The sequence below is a fragment of the Centruroides sculpturatus genome, unplaced genomic scaffold, assembly GCF_000671375.1.
Source record: "Centruroides sculpturatus isolate CEXI.00-Female unplaced genomic scaffold, Cexi_2.0 scaffold482, whole genome shotgun sequence".
Taxonomy (NCBI): domain Eukaryota; kingdom Metazoa; phylum Arthropoda; class Arachnida; order Scorpiones; family Buthidae; genus Centruroides; species Centruroides sculpturatus.
The window spans coordinates 68069-82641 of NW_019384808.1; the positions used below are offsets into that span (position 1 = coordinate 68069).

A 14573-nucleotide genomic window follows, 5' to 3' on the forward strand; every position below is an offset into this window, starting at 1 on the left:
TAAAAAATAAATAAATATTAATTTTAATTATATGAAGATAATCGCACAATATTTTATTATAACCGCATTATGTATCTTATTACAAATTTCTATACTACACATGAAAAAAAGATAAGATCGCTATTGTATATTCGAATATTAGTGGCGAAGTGGAATCTCTGTATTGTCAGATTCCAAAAAGCCAGATTTGCGCACGCGCTTTACAGAGCACCAACCTCACCCGGTTTAGCCGGTGGAAGCCTACGACCTTGGGTCGATGCTTGGGTCGATAACGCTTCCAATTCTATCCGGGACCGGTTCTAGGCTGTTAGCCGCCCGCCCGCTAGATATTTGGCCGATTACGTGAATAACGAGTAGATTTATAACTTAACCCAACCGATAAGAATTAACTGGTATGCTTTTACGATAGTTCTGTATAGTTGACAGAAGTTTAAAAAATCCATTAAAATATTTTATATTTTTATTCTGCTCTCCGATTTTACATTACTCGCGGATTTCAATGTTAAACCGGTGATATTACGATTTCGTATATCCCATTTTTAAGGGGATGTAGAAAATAACGTGTATAATTCTTTTATAATGTTAAAAAATTAACCGTTACTTCCACAGCGTCATTTACAACTAAATTTAATGAATGAGAGAGATGCACGAAGTACAGAAAAAGCTCTATAATTTATTTTCCTTAAATTTACGAATTATGTACCCGTTTGTCATAAAAATTTGTCTTTCCACTTTTTTCCCGAGACTACAAATATTCGAGTACAAAGTAACCGGTTTCGACTTATTTCAACTTAAGAAGTAGTTAAATAATTAAGCGATTAGGGAATTGGGGACGTAAACAAAACCTCGACGAAAGAGCCGCAATATTACTTAAACAAAAGCTTAACCGAACCAATCTATAGCCGAGTACAGTGGGAACTGATTTCTTCAAAATACTGTGTTAGATGTAATAAAGAGAGAAATTTTTCCAGTTCAACGAGTGTGACCGAAAAGTTGTAAATTTTGGAAATTTCCGTGGACAACACCTGGTCCTAAAACAAATTAGTTAGAAAACAAATGACTAATTTAACATATTTATATTTTTACAGCTAGAATTTTCCTTCTTTCCGATTTCTGTGTTCCTTTGTCTCGGACTTCCGAGAACTCGCCTCACCCCTAACTCATCAGGGGGTAGCGTTAGAACAAAAGGACAAAACGAGGCTGAAGGGGAAAAAGAAGAGTTTCTAGAAGCATTCTTAGAGCCGCCGCAAACTACAGGATGCGGGAGCTAGCGTACACTCGCTCGCGCTCCTATGCCCCGCCTTTTTTTTCCATGATGCTATGAGCCATTTTTGCTAGGTAAGCTATGCAAGCACGAAGCAGCCGCAAACTACATAACGTTTGCTCGCGTAACATAGTCCACATAACATGGATTCCACAGATGTAGATTGGCTATAGAACATAATTTTATTATAACCTATACTTGTAATCAGTCAGTTTTCGTTCCGAACTTTGAAACAGCATGAAAAAAACATGTTTACTAGTTAAGCCTAGTTAGGCTTAACTAGCCGAAAACTATTTATACTGTATATTACTATTTACATACAACGGTTATAGTATTTTCTTTTCAATACTGAATGTATTAATCATATAATTTACGTATATCGATAAAATTATATTATTTTTTTTCGATATGTGACATGTTTATGTAGTCATCCGTCTTCCCCGCTCTCTCTTGCTAGCGTAAATGCAGTAGTTGTTGAATTCTGTGAACAGCGAGCTACTCTTGTTTCGCTGCGCTAGCGAAGGAAAAACAGCGCGAGCAAGAACAGAGGGGCAGAGTCTTCGACGTCATCGGTTGTGCTAGCGCATGTTTGCTAGCGCTTGGCGAGAGCAAAGCGCTAGCAAAGTAAATTAATTAAAACAGTAAATTAATCATTTTGGTAACTTTAATCAATGCTGAACGTACATTTCAAGATCGAGAAAGCGCAATTTTTTGCTTATTTATGTAAAAGATCAAGGGAAAAGTAATATAACTAAGTTATTTTTTAAGAGATCAAAAAAGGTAACAAATCAAATGAAAACTACCTTATGTAGAAACGAAAACTACTTATTATGTAGTTTAGTCATCTATATACCCGTATATAAAAGAACAAGTCCTGATAGGATAATTAACGCAGAGCCGAAACTACGGGTGCTAGAATCTTAAAAATTTGAGGGTGTGTTCCTTTTGTAAAGTTTAGACGTACTAAGAAAAGATTTTACGAAATTAAACCCTAAAGAAGTGAAAAAGGGTAAAAGATTTGTATGAAAATTTTTACTGTGTGGGCACATTAAATCGAAACTTAGGTCATAAAATGTGAAAAAATAATAATTAATTATCTGTAATTTTATGAAATCATCCTTTATTATAAACTTGAAAATTAAATTAACTTTCTTGTTTCATTGTACAAAATTATTTATTATAACTGAAGTCAATAAGTGGTAGGTTATGGTGCAGAAAAATCAACTTTTCCGCATTTTTGGGAAGAAGTCTGTTCCTCTTTCCTTCGTATACGTTTCCTGCTTCACTAAAAAGCCTCTCTGAATACACGCTGCTTGCAGGAGCTGATAAGTACTCAACGGTCAGTTTGACTAAACATTGGGAAAATTTAGATTTATGCGCAGCCCACCAGGCAAATGGATCGTCGTTTCCCTTTAAAGTTTTAATGTTTAAGTTCTTATCAAGGTCACCTGTTATAATGTTCTTTGAAATAGAAGCTATTCCGACTCCGTTGTCATCATCGATGAAGTTCTCAGCAACTACTTCATCATAGCACTCCCAGAAAGATGTGCGAATGCTTTGTCCAGGCTCATCGGTTCTTTTACGTTTAGACTGCACGGGAGAAGAACGCACGCTTTCATCGCTGCTGGTATCGTAATCTGAAACTAAATCTTAAACCAGAATGTACTGCTCTTTCTTTTTGCAATTGGTTCGTGAAGAAATTCGTCTTAAACCTTGGATCTAACAAAGTTGATATCAGGTAGATTTTATTATCGTCAATCTGTGAAAAACGTTGTTTTATCCCTTGTTGCATGGCGATCGCCATAAACTTTAATTTAGGTGCTAGGTCAGAAGACACGGCCTTGTTGCAGTAGCGGTTAGGAGTAACAACATGGGGAATAATTTCAGATAAGCATGAGTAGTTTGAGCTGGTAATTTTTTGTTATCTCTTCGAATGGCTTTAATAATTTCTGTAATTGGTCTACAATCACTCACTGCTCTGCAGTCAGATTAGATATGTTTGCTGTATCAGTTAGATACAGAGAAATAGCTCGTTTTTGTTCAAGAAGCCTTTCTAACATATAAAAGGTAGAATTCCTCCGTGTTGTTATATCTTGCACTAAATTAGGCTTGGCTATTCCCAGCTCTTCCTGACTTTTTTTCAGTTTTTCTTGTGCAGTACTTGAATGATTAAAGTGGGTTACTATTTTTCGTCTCACAGCAATAATTTCTCCGATCTCAGGTTGAATTTTGAGAGAGTCTTTGATTACTAACTGTAGTGTATGTATAAAGCAACATGCAGAATTCATTTTAACCTCACTGACAGCCTTAACAATATTGCGCCTATTGTCATGAACAATGAAGTGAATTTTTGATAAAGGGCATTCCCACCGGCTCAGTATTTGTTGAAGAGCATTTGCTATATTTTGCGCAGTATGTTGCCCTTCAAAGTGTTTTACATTAAGTGCAGCATGTGTCAAGTTAAAATCGCTGTCAAGCCAGTGTGCAGTGAAACTGAGGAAACTGACAGAGTTTTGCAAGCACGTCCACAAGTCGGTAGTGATTGATATATAATCTGTGTCTTCAAGCTTTTTTTTANAGCATGTGTCAAGTTAAAATCGCTGTCAAGCCAGTGTGCAGTGAAACTGAGGAAACTGACAGAGTTTTGCAAGCACGTCCACAAGTCGGTAGTGATTGATATATAATCTGTGTCTTTAAGCTTTTTTTTAATCTTTGTTACTACTTTTCCATAAAGTTCAGGAATTATTTTCTCTGAAAAGTACGGTCTACTCGGTATGACATATCGCGGCAAAATCTCATTTAACAATCTTTTCAAACCAGATGTTTCAACTATGTTCAGTGGTTCATTATCAATCGCTATCATTTCGGCAATCAGATAATGATATTTCACAGCCCAAGGGTCATTTATATCCCACTTTTTTGTTATTTCTTGGCAGTCGTAAAGGGTTAATTGCTTCGTGGACTTACTTGAACAGGGAACGACATCATCCGCTGTGTTTTCTTTCGTTGAGATAGATTTATGTATTTTCTGATACTCCTCCTTGTGTTTATTCTTCAAATGATTTATCAAACCCGACGTCGAAGCTTTTTTCCCCTTACCTCCACGAAAAATTTTTGTATCACATACTTTGCACTGCACATTACGCGAATCTTCGTGATTTTCTTCAAAGTAAATCCAAACTGAAGACCTTTTTTTACTCATCGTACTGTTCCAAAGTCACAAACCTCTTTAAAAAATCGACTGCAAATAAAATAACTTAACTTGCATCTAAATACAGTAGAGCGTCGTTTATCCGAAAGCTGGTTATCCGAAACGTCCGTTATCCGAAAGCATTCTAGTCGGCAAATTTAAATTTTCGCTAGTGCTGTGGCGCTGCNCAGTGGTTCATTATCAATCGCTATCATTTCGGCAATCAGATAATGGTATTTCACAGCCCGAGGGTCATTTATATCCCACTTTTTTGTTTTTTCTTAGCAGTCATAAAGGGTTAATAATCCTTCGGTTTTAATATTACTTTGTCATTATATTACTAAAACAGGTGATTAAGTTTTTGTCATCACAATCAAGTTGTTATATTTGCATCCATGCCATTCACCACAATTCTTCTGTTTATAAAAACCAGAAGTGTTCGATCCTAACCGTTTCTTGCCTGAAACTTCGAAAGTCTTTCTCCTTACACTTTTCTGCCATTTTCTGCCGGTCCACGAAATTGTCTCGGTAAGTGTTTACTTGCTAAATTGTAAAAAAACAATAGTTTTTCAATAAATTTATTTAATTACAGGAAGTAAACTTGCAATGATTAAAATGAAAACAGTTTTGGCAAATGTTCTACGGAATTTTAAAATTCACTCTTTGGATCCTCAAGACAAGATCGTTATGTATTACGAAGTAGTCATGACCCNGTGTAGTGACAGCGGGCCAATAGAGAGCAGGGTGCGCGATCCTTGCCATATAATGCGATTTGCATGCTAATTTTTGTGTGTTAATCAAGCCGAATAGTTTGGCCGAATATTCGGCTATTCAACCACACTCCTGGCCGAATATTCGGTATTCAGCCTGAGGCCGAATATACTATTCGTTACATCACTATTAATTAACCACTTACCATCTGAACCTGGTTATTTCGGGCAATGTTTTCATTTAGCACTCTCCGGACCCAAGATAACTCGAACAAATTTAAATAATCATATGTAACATTTCATTGCTCAAAATAATTCAAACAAAGCTTATTTACATTCTACTGAATGTTATTTATGACTTCAGCAATTTTCGTAATTTTACACCCAATAGATGTTTATGTTTTTGACCATTATTTTGGTCCCTATATATAGAAATAGTATATTGGATTGAAAAAATCGTCATGTATTTGAGTACTTACAGTAACTGATGCACTCTGTCTAGAAACCTGTCTTCCCCTGAAACTTTTGTGGGAATAACCTGCCAATGTCCACAAACAGCTGTTCTCAAAGACATTTAGCTCTGTACACCGAAATGAGGCACAAGTCACATGAGCGGTTTTTTTTATGTTAAAGATAATAACTTTATAAATAATATGTAAGAAAGGAAATAAAGTTTTATACTAAAATTTCATAGAAATTATTTTATAAAATGGTGTAATATAAATTACTTATTATTTGTGGGAGTTTTTTCTGTAAAGCTTCTTCTGTCAGAATGTTAGGTTAGTGAGGTTCAAGCTTAGCATATAATTAATATAGGTTGTAACATAACAACCAAATATAAAAACGATAATAAAATAACATGATATATTTTAGTATTCAGGGTGACTGATACACATGTCTAGAAACTCACTTTCCCTCAGGCATTGTTAAGAATTAACTAACTGCAAACATTAACCAACAGCTGTTTTCAAAGTCGAGTAACTGTTTATAGTGTACTGCAATGTGTGTTATCTCGTTGCAAGTTTGTGTTATATGAATAATAAAATGTATCTAAATAATACATAATAAAAGAAAAGCAGTGATTTAAGACATTTTATTTACATTTATATAAAAAATGTAAATAATATTTGAACATTAAAATTTTTGTTCAATTACTGCTGGAATTAGCATTTAGGTGTGAATTTTTGTGTTTAAAAAATATGTGCACAGAAGTTGTGACCATCAGTTTCAAATATCAAGCAATACACAAGTTGTGTAATAAAATTATTATACAAATATATACAATGGGTGATCGATTAATGAACAAATCGGATAACAAACACTTTTACGAAAGATTTTTATGTTCGGACAACAAACACATGATCAGACAACGAACACCTCACAGAACAAACACAAGAAAAAGCAATGTAAAATAACAAATATCAATTGATCTTCCCTTGTCTTCAGACAATTCAAACTTTTCAGAGCACGGGAAACGTCAACATCAACGCTCAATCTGGTTTATACTGATCAGATAGTACTCTTCCGAATTTTGAAACTCTCCCTTGTAATTCCACCCTTTTATTTTTCTGACAGAAATAATTCTTTTATAGTATTCGCAAGACTGTCGGATGGGCACTCATTAAGTTTTGTGTCAGTTTTTATTTTTGAAAGGTGAGAGAATAATAAGCAAGAAACGAAAAAATAATAGCAATAAGTATAATATTATAATAGCAGAAGTAGAATGGGCAGATATCTGATGTCAGTTGTTGCTGGGCAGTATGACTTGAACATGTCTACAGTAGGCCATAGTTAAATTTTATCTAAGAAAGATACTGTATTATCAAGATGACTCAAGCAGCTAAAGGAGTAACTAAAATCACATCTGAGAATTAAAGAACATTGAAGAGCTCATAATGAAACCTGAAACGGATCTGACGACAGAAGAACACCAAGAAACTCAACAAAATGTTTTCTTCTGAAAATGCAAATTAATGTCTGCTATTAAGCATTTTTTGAAGAAGTGGGAGGATGTGAGAACAATGGTGTAGAATGACATTCAAACCATGTTGAGGTTAATAGGCTTAGGGATCTATATAATTGCAATGCTATTAATTACTTCTGAAAAATCCTGAAGAGAGAAAAGCAATTGACAATAGACAGATTCTTTAACCCCACAAATGGAAAAAACATGACTAATAAAAATGCAACACTGTGTATATAAGTACTTTTATTATTACATATAAATAAACGTAGTAAGAAAGTATATATATTTTTATTTTTTGGAGTTTCCGGAACAAATTAATCACATTCCAATAAAAACCTATGGAAAATCAATAATTGGTTAACAAACAAAGTCTTAGAATGTATTATGTTCATTAACCAATCAAACCACTGTATATATATATAGAGCAGTGCAGATAGAGCCAATCCACTGACTGACCAAGATCTCTCAAAAATTTAATCATTTCCCTATGGTCATCAGGGAACACAAAGCATAATGCTTTGTACATTTATGTATTTCTAATCTGTATAAATTTGAAAATAAAGGGTATATACTGAACTGTCTTGAGTGTGGAGATGTACTTACAATAGACCTACATCTAGAACATTCTAAACTGTGTTTAACCTAATGAACCAACATAAGAAGATGGAATTCAGGGAGGAAACTTCACTTACCATATGCTTTGTAGCTTGATTACAGATATTTAAAAATATAAATGTAAAGATGAGTGCAAGATGAACTAAAAACACACAAAATAACAGAGGGAAAAAGAAAACACTAAAAAGTAGGAATATGATCAATCACAATCTCTCAGTGTCCTGTTAACTAGACACTACTGCATGTTATCAGTTCGTTTATGGGTTTTAACCTGTGTTCAATGGAATTTGCTTTTTTCTTGTTGTATTTTATATTCTGGTTCTTGTTTAAGCTATAGCCTAAAATTTTAATAATTACAGTGGTACCTCAGGTTACGAACGCCCCAGCATACGAAATTTTCAGGATACGACATGAAATTCGAACATATTTTTGCTCCACGATACGAACAAAAACTCACCATACGACGTTACATTAGTTCGCATTTTTCATTTGTTTTTGTTACTACAGTTATTTTTTTTAATGTATTACTTGGCTTTAATTTGAGTATGTTTTTCGTGTTGGAACGAATTATTTGGTTTTACATGTAATCGTATGGGAAAAGATGATCCACCTTACGACATTTTCATGATACGATCTCAGTTTCGGAACGGATTAATTTCGTATCCTGAGGTACCACTGTAATCATTTAGTACTATATTTTTATTATAATGTTGGGAAGACCATCTGCATTTATGAAGTTGAGTGATAACTCCACAATACAGTTGTGAACTAAGAGGGGTGCAAAAGTGATGGTGTGAACTGAAGCAGTATAACAAAGTCATACCTGTAGTTGATTTTACTGAAATTGTTTCTCATCCTTCATAATAAGAGATATAAGAAAATGTCAGTCATAAAGAGCATAAAACAAGCAAATTGTCTAACTACATACTCAACTGTATTTTCTGCAATGTAAAGTAAGTTATAAATTGAATAACAAGTTCAGTCTCTATTCAAATGTGTATTTAACATATCTTGTAAAGTATTATTTTGACAGTATCTGACCATTATCCAAAAAATATAAAGCTTAACTTACTGATAAATAATGTAGAATGAACAAAATCAAAGAGTTTCTTTATCTTGCATCCAGATTTGCACAATATAATTTCTTGCTTTATTAAAACAGTTCAAAGATATGGTAATTTTTTCAAACTTTCCTTTTCTGTCAAATAAACAACGAATTAATTAATTAGACATAAATAAAACATCTCGATTGTTTATTAAAAATTAAAATACAAAGCAAAAAAATTAATAGATGAGAATACTCATTGATTAATAAAATACAAAATTAATTATTATGATTATTTATTAAACTCTTTCTTTTAATACATTTATTTTCATTTAAAATAATAATAAAAATTATAGTTCACTTTATTTCAAATGAGGATAATGTTAGGCAGCATAAAGATTATTTATATTTAATTACTCATGTTGTTTGTCTTTTAATTTCCATTATCTCAAATTTTGAAGATTTTCTCTTAAAATTATAATGCTTCTCAACCTACTAAATGGTTTTTATGATCACATTGGGGGCATTCACTTTCACAGAGGAATTATCCACACTAATAATGCTTTAGAACAATTATATAAAGACTTACATGAAAAGTTCAGACTTATTATAATTTAATGTACTGATTAAATCAAGATGTTTTAAAACAATTTTTCAGTATAATTAAGTCAATAAGAGGGATTTATGATCATCCAGATACTTTGGAATTTAAACATTTATTAAGAAATTACATTCTAAATAGAAATGAAGGTACCTTTTCACATGGAGGTAAAGATGTCAAAGACGATGACATTCCAGATAGTCCTGTAGATATTTGTGAAATTCTTTTGAGTGATAAATACTTTACTTCTTTACAAGACAAAGCCTTAACCTGCCAACTAAGAGTTAGAAGGTAAGTAAGAGACAGCAAAATAAAATTACAGGCAAATATTATCCAAAAAAGATTGCAAGCAGAGAAGAAATTAGACCAATATAAAGAAAAAAATACAGTCGACCCCCCTATAAGATCATTGATTATTCCGTTTTATATGAATTCCATGTTGTACGAGTCACTTAAATTTTACAAATACGTGAGCCGTTCACAGCCCGGTACACGTATTTGTAAAATCTAAGTGACTCGTACAACATGGAATTCATATAAAACGGAATAATCAATGATCTTATAGGGGGGTCGACTGTATAACACTATAAATGTGACTGAAGAAAAATGTCAATGAAAGAATATGACATTCGAAATTCATTTCATCAAGTAGAAGATAGTGAGGCAAGAATTTTTAATCCTTAAACTAAGTAATTGATCTGTGTATCTTGTTTTGTTTAAAGATTTTAAACAAAGATTTTTGCTTTCCTGTGTTTTCTTACAAAAATGTGCCTTTCTTATGAAATCTAACAACGCCTCCCCCATCATAGATTCCGAAGACATCTTTAACAATTTAACATTGTATGAAGTTAACAGTTACTTCCCCACCAGAGGTCACAGAAATATTGTCATCTCGTGGGGCTTGTGCCTCATTTGCACCTAACTGATTTCATCCTGCCCTGTGCTCGTTGCATAGTTTTATAGCATTCATAAGCAGTAATTTATTTACTTGTGAACAAATTTCATTTGCAGTCAGCAGTTAAAATGGCCTGGAGTGCCTGTAGTTATAGAGTGGTGCTGTAAGGTTGTGCCATTCAGAGCTCCTCCTTTTTAAATGATTTCTGGTGGATATTTTTCAGAAAATGAAAATCAGAAAATTTATATAAATAAAATATTTTCTGTTACTACTGATTCCAGTCATGCAATGGTCAGAAAAAAAAAGGTTTGTTAAACTTCTTGAAAATCATATTGAGTATAGAATATTAAGATTCCACTGTATTATACACCAGGAAAGTTTAGTGGCAAAAATCTCATCACAGCATTTGAATTATGTAATGGACACAGTTATTAAGATAGTTAATTTCATTGTTTCACATTCTTCGTTGACACACAGGCAATTTAAGTCTCTTTTACAAGGAATGAAGAGTGAATATGTAGACCTTCCGCTATACTGCAATATTCGTTGGCTTAGTCAAGGTAATGTCTTAAACAGATTTATATGTTTGAAATAAATCAAGCTGTTTCTTCATGGAAAAAAAAAATTTCTGGAATTGAATGAAGAAGACTGGTTATGCAATTGATGTTTTTGACTGATATAACAACACCTCAATGAATTAAATTTGCATTTACAAGGTAAGGTTCAAACAGTACTAGAACTTTTTGAACACTGGATAGAGTTCCCATCAAAATTAAATATATGTTAGCACAATATTACCACTAAACACATACAAGTACTTTTCAAATGTCAATGTTTATGCAAAAAAATTTACTGTTAACAAAGATGAACTATAAATGTATGTTAAAGGCCTTAAAAAAGAATTTTCCAAACGATGTGGAGATTGAAATTCATACAACCATATTCTCTTTGCTTATTAAACCTGATTTAATTGATTTAAAAACAGTCTCATTTGATTTATCTCTTTTTGAGTGGATGGACACTGATAATTTTGAAATGGACCTTACTGAATTAATATCATCAGAATTGTATAAAACAGAATTTGTCGAATTGTGGAAAACTCTTGAAAGTGACTGCACAGAAAAGTCAGCTGTCATTTTCAATTGGTAGATATCTTTACCTGAAAGATTTAATTGTTTGAAGAAAGAATTGTGCTCTACTTTCAGTGTTCAGTTCAACTTACCTCTGTGAACAAATTTTCTCACATGAAAAGTATTTTGAATTCACATAGAAGTTGTCTAACACTTGAACATTCAGAAGCTTGCATGAAGCTAAAAGTAAAAATTACACACTTAATATTGAAAAATTAAGCAAAGAAATACAGGGACAAGGCTCACATTAATCGATTAATAGCTGTAATTAATATAGAAAATGATTAATAACAGAATTTTTGATAATTTGTTTGTTTTCAAACTATGTACAATGTTTTATTACATTAAAAATGTAATTTATAATTGCTACCCTATGTTTTTTTTTTAACACTTAAACAACCAGTTTCCATCATTACTGGAAAACAAAATATTATAAAAATAAACTAAAATGTATAAAATATTTTCTCTGATGTACAAATAAATACACAAAGCCATTGTAATAAACTGCATGAATTGCAAATTTGCCCTATTCAATGAATTAGAATTCTGAGAGTTCTTATTTCTAAGAACATATGAGTAGAACAAAAACTGAAATAAAATAGCAAAAAATTCATAGAATCATATCGGCACATTGTACAATAACAATTTCACTAAAATGACAGGAGTTATAAGCGGGTTGTTGTTAAATTCAGCACTATGCTATCACTGCAGCTAAAAACTGCTGTTAAACTCTTGGCTGCACACCGCTTCACATAAACTAAACGCTTGAGTTTGAGGATATTTTTACAGCTCTTGAAGGAGGTGGTTTTCTGCAACAGCAAAATGGCAGAAGAATTCAAATTTATTATTGAAAACAATAAATTTAAAGATTTTGTATACGACAAGACAGCATTTAAGATAAATAACGGTAAATATTAATTATATAATTTTAACATTATTTTATAAATATTTGTTAGTTTATTTAATAACTTTGTTTTTAACTAGATTTTGTTGGTTTTATGTTTAAAAAAATATTATTTTAAGCATATACTTTAGGGGAGAGTATCCAGAGCGAGACGTGTTCCACACTGAAAGAAATCGTTTTAAAATTTGTACATTCAATTTAAACCTATATCATACTTCAATCATTAATATTTAATTACTTTGTTATATGGAATTAAATATTTGTATTAAAATATTATGTACTGATATATACTTTAAAATGTTTTAATCTTTGGAAATCTCTATACTTAAAATAATCTTTTTCATAATCTTTAATTTTAGATCCTACATTTGCTTAGCAGTACAGATTAGAGCAGTGTTTCTCAACGGGGCGATATCGCCCCATTTGGGCATTTTTCCATGTTGAGGGGCAATTCGTAACAATTTATATTTTGGGGGCGAAAAACAATTTTCTGGGCGATATAGTAAAACATTATATTAAGATTAATTAGATATTTTATTATATCGTACAATAATTAAACTAATAACATTATACTAGTCACTAGTCTATTCAATTCAGTATGAATTTGGCATTAGCCTTGGCCCTCAGCATCAGAATTTTGAAGTGAAGGGGGCAATACTACATTATGATTTTATTAAAAGGGCGACAGTTCATTAGAGGTTGAGAAACACTGGATTAGAGCTTGCAAATGAAGACAAAACCTGAAAAATATACACTGGTGGAGTTTAATAAAAATTTAGAAAGTAATACAAATTCAGGTATTAAAAGAAATGTGACTGCAGGAATTACTTTCATTGTTAATTTACAGTATAATTTATATAATTTTTATTTTAAAACAGTTCCAAGTACTTCAGGCAGTAGGATTGTTCAGAAAGTAATTTCGTTTTTTCTACCACTAGACAGATTAGTCAAATTTTTCCCACCATTTTCATTCTGAACCGTATTATCATTATATATTTTGATAGCTAGCATTTTAAGGCTTATTTGTAAAAAATTTTGTTTGATTTTGTGCAATTGTTTATTTTTTGTGTCCCATCAAATATGGAAGATCAAAAGCAGCATTTTCAGCATATTTTGCTCTTTTATTACTGAAAAGGTAAGAATGCTGTTAAAGCGAGAAAAAAATTCTGTGACGTGTATGGAGATGATGTATTGACAGAACGACAGTGCCAAAACTGGTTTACAAAATTTCGTTCTTGCAATTTCAATATTGAAGATGCACCACATTCTGGATGGCCAGTTGAAGCCAATGAAAACAAAATAAAGGTACTGATTGAAGCAAACTGCCAAATAACAACACGTGAAATCACTAAGAAATTAAATTTGTCAAATTGAACTGTTTATGATTACTTGAAACAAACTGGTTTCGTTTCAAAGCTTGATGTATGGGTTCCACATATTCTTAAAGAGAAATGCTCTCATTGCTGGGATTTTAAGGAAATTATTTTTTGGAGCTTTTACCAGACAATTTAACAATTGATTCGAAAGTGTATTGCTATCGAGTAAACAAACTGAGTAATATCATCAAACAGAAAAGGCAGCCAGAATTGATCAACAAAACAGGTGTAGTGTTTTACCACAATAATGTCAAATTTCACACAAGTTTGATAACTGGCCAGAAACTTATAACTTAGATGGGATGTGCTATCACACCAACCATATTCACCAGATCCAGCACACTCAGATTATTACTTGTTTTGGTCTATACAAAATTTTTTTAACTGAAGACATTTACTTGAAATGACAATGTCGAAAATCACTTGGATCAGTTTTTTATAAGCAATGATCAAAACTTTTATGAATGTGAAATCATACTACTACAAGAAACGATGACAACAGGTATTTGGCCAAAATGGTTGATATATAATTCAATAAAATATTTATTTATTATAAAAATATTGCATTTTATTCATAGTATATTTATCCAGTTAGTTCGTTTTATAAATGTTTTTTTTTCCACGGAAAAAAAACGAAATTACTTTTCGAACAACCAAATACTTATTTTTATAAACATATACAGTAGAACCTCCATTATCCGGATTTTCGATTATCCGGATTGTTCAAAATAAACAAAAATTTTACGAATTTGCTGATTTGCACTTGGCGAATTACGACACTGTTTATGTACAGTACGTGATGGAATGCATAACTTTTTTTGTTTTAACAACGTCTCACCCAGCACAGTGGTCGTAAACTCTTAAATATATTTTACGT

General features: G+C 32.1%; 1 long non-coding RNA gene across 3 annotated transcripts in view; it reads right to left on the minus strand.

Annotated features, from left to right (window-relative positions):
• LOC111629723 overlaps positions 1-14573 on the minus strand; it is a 28711-nt gene that overhangs the window by 9211 nt on the left and 4927 nt on the right. The window contains exons 1-2 of one of the 3 annotated variants that reach the window (XR_002757396.1): positions 11509-11742; positions 8818-8943 (exon numbers count right to left, since the gene is read on the minus strand). This is a non-coding gene — a long non-coding RNA (uncharacterized LOC111629723). Of the gene's footprint in view, positions 1-8817; positions 8944-9544; positions 9728-11508; positions 11743-14573 lie in introns of those variants that run through there. The other 2 variants (XR_002757395.1, XR_002757394.1) reach the window with 2 other exon arrangements.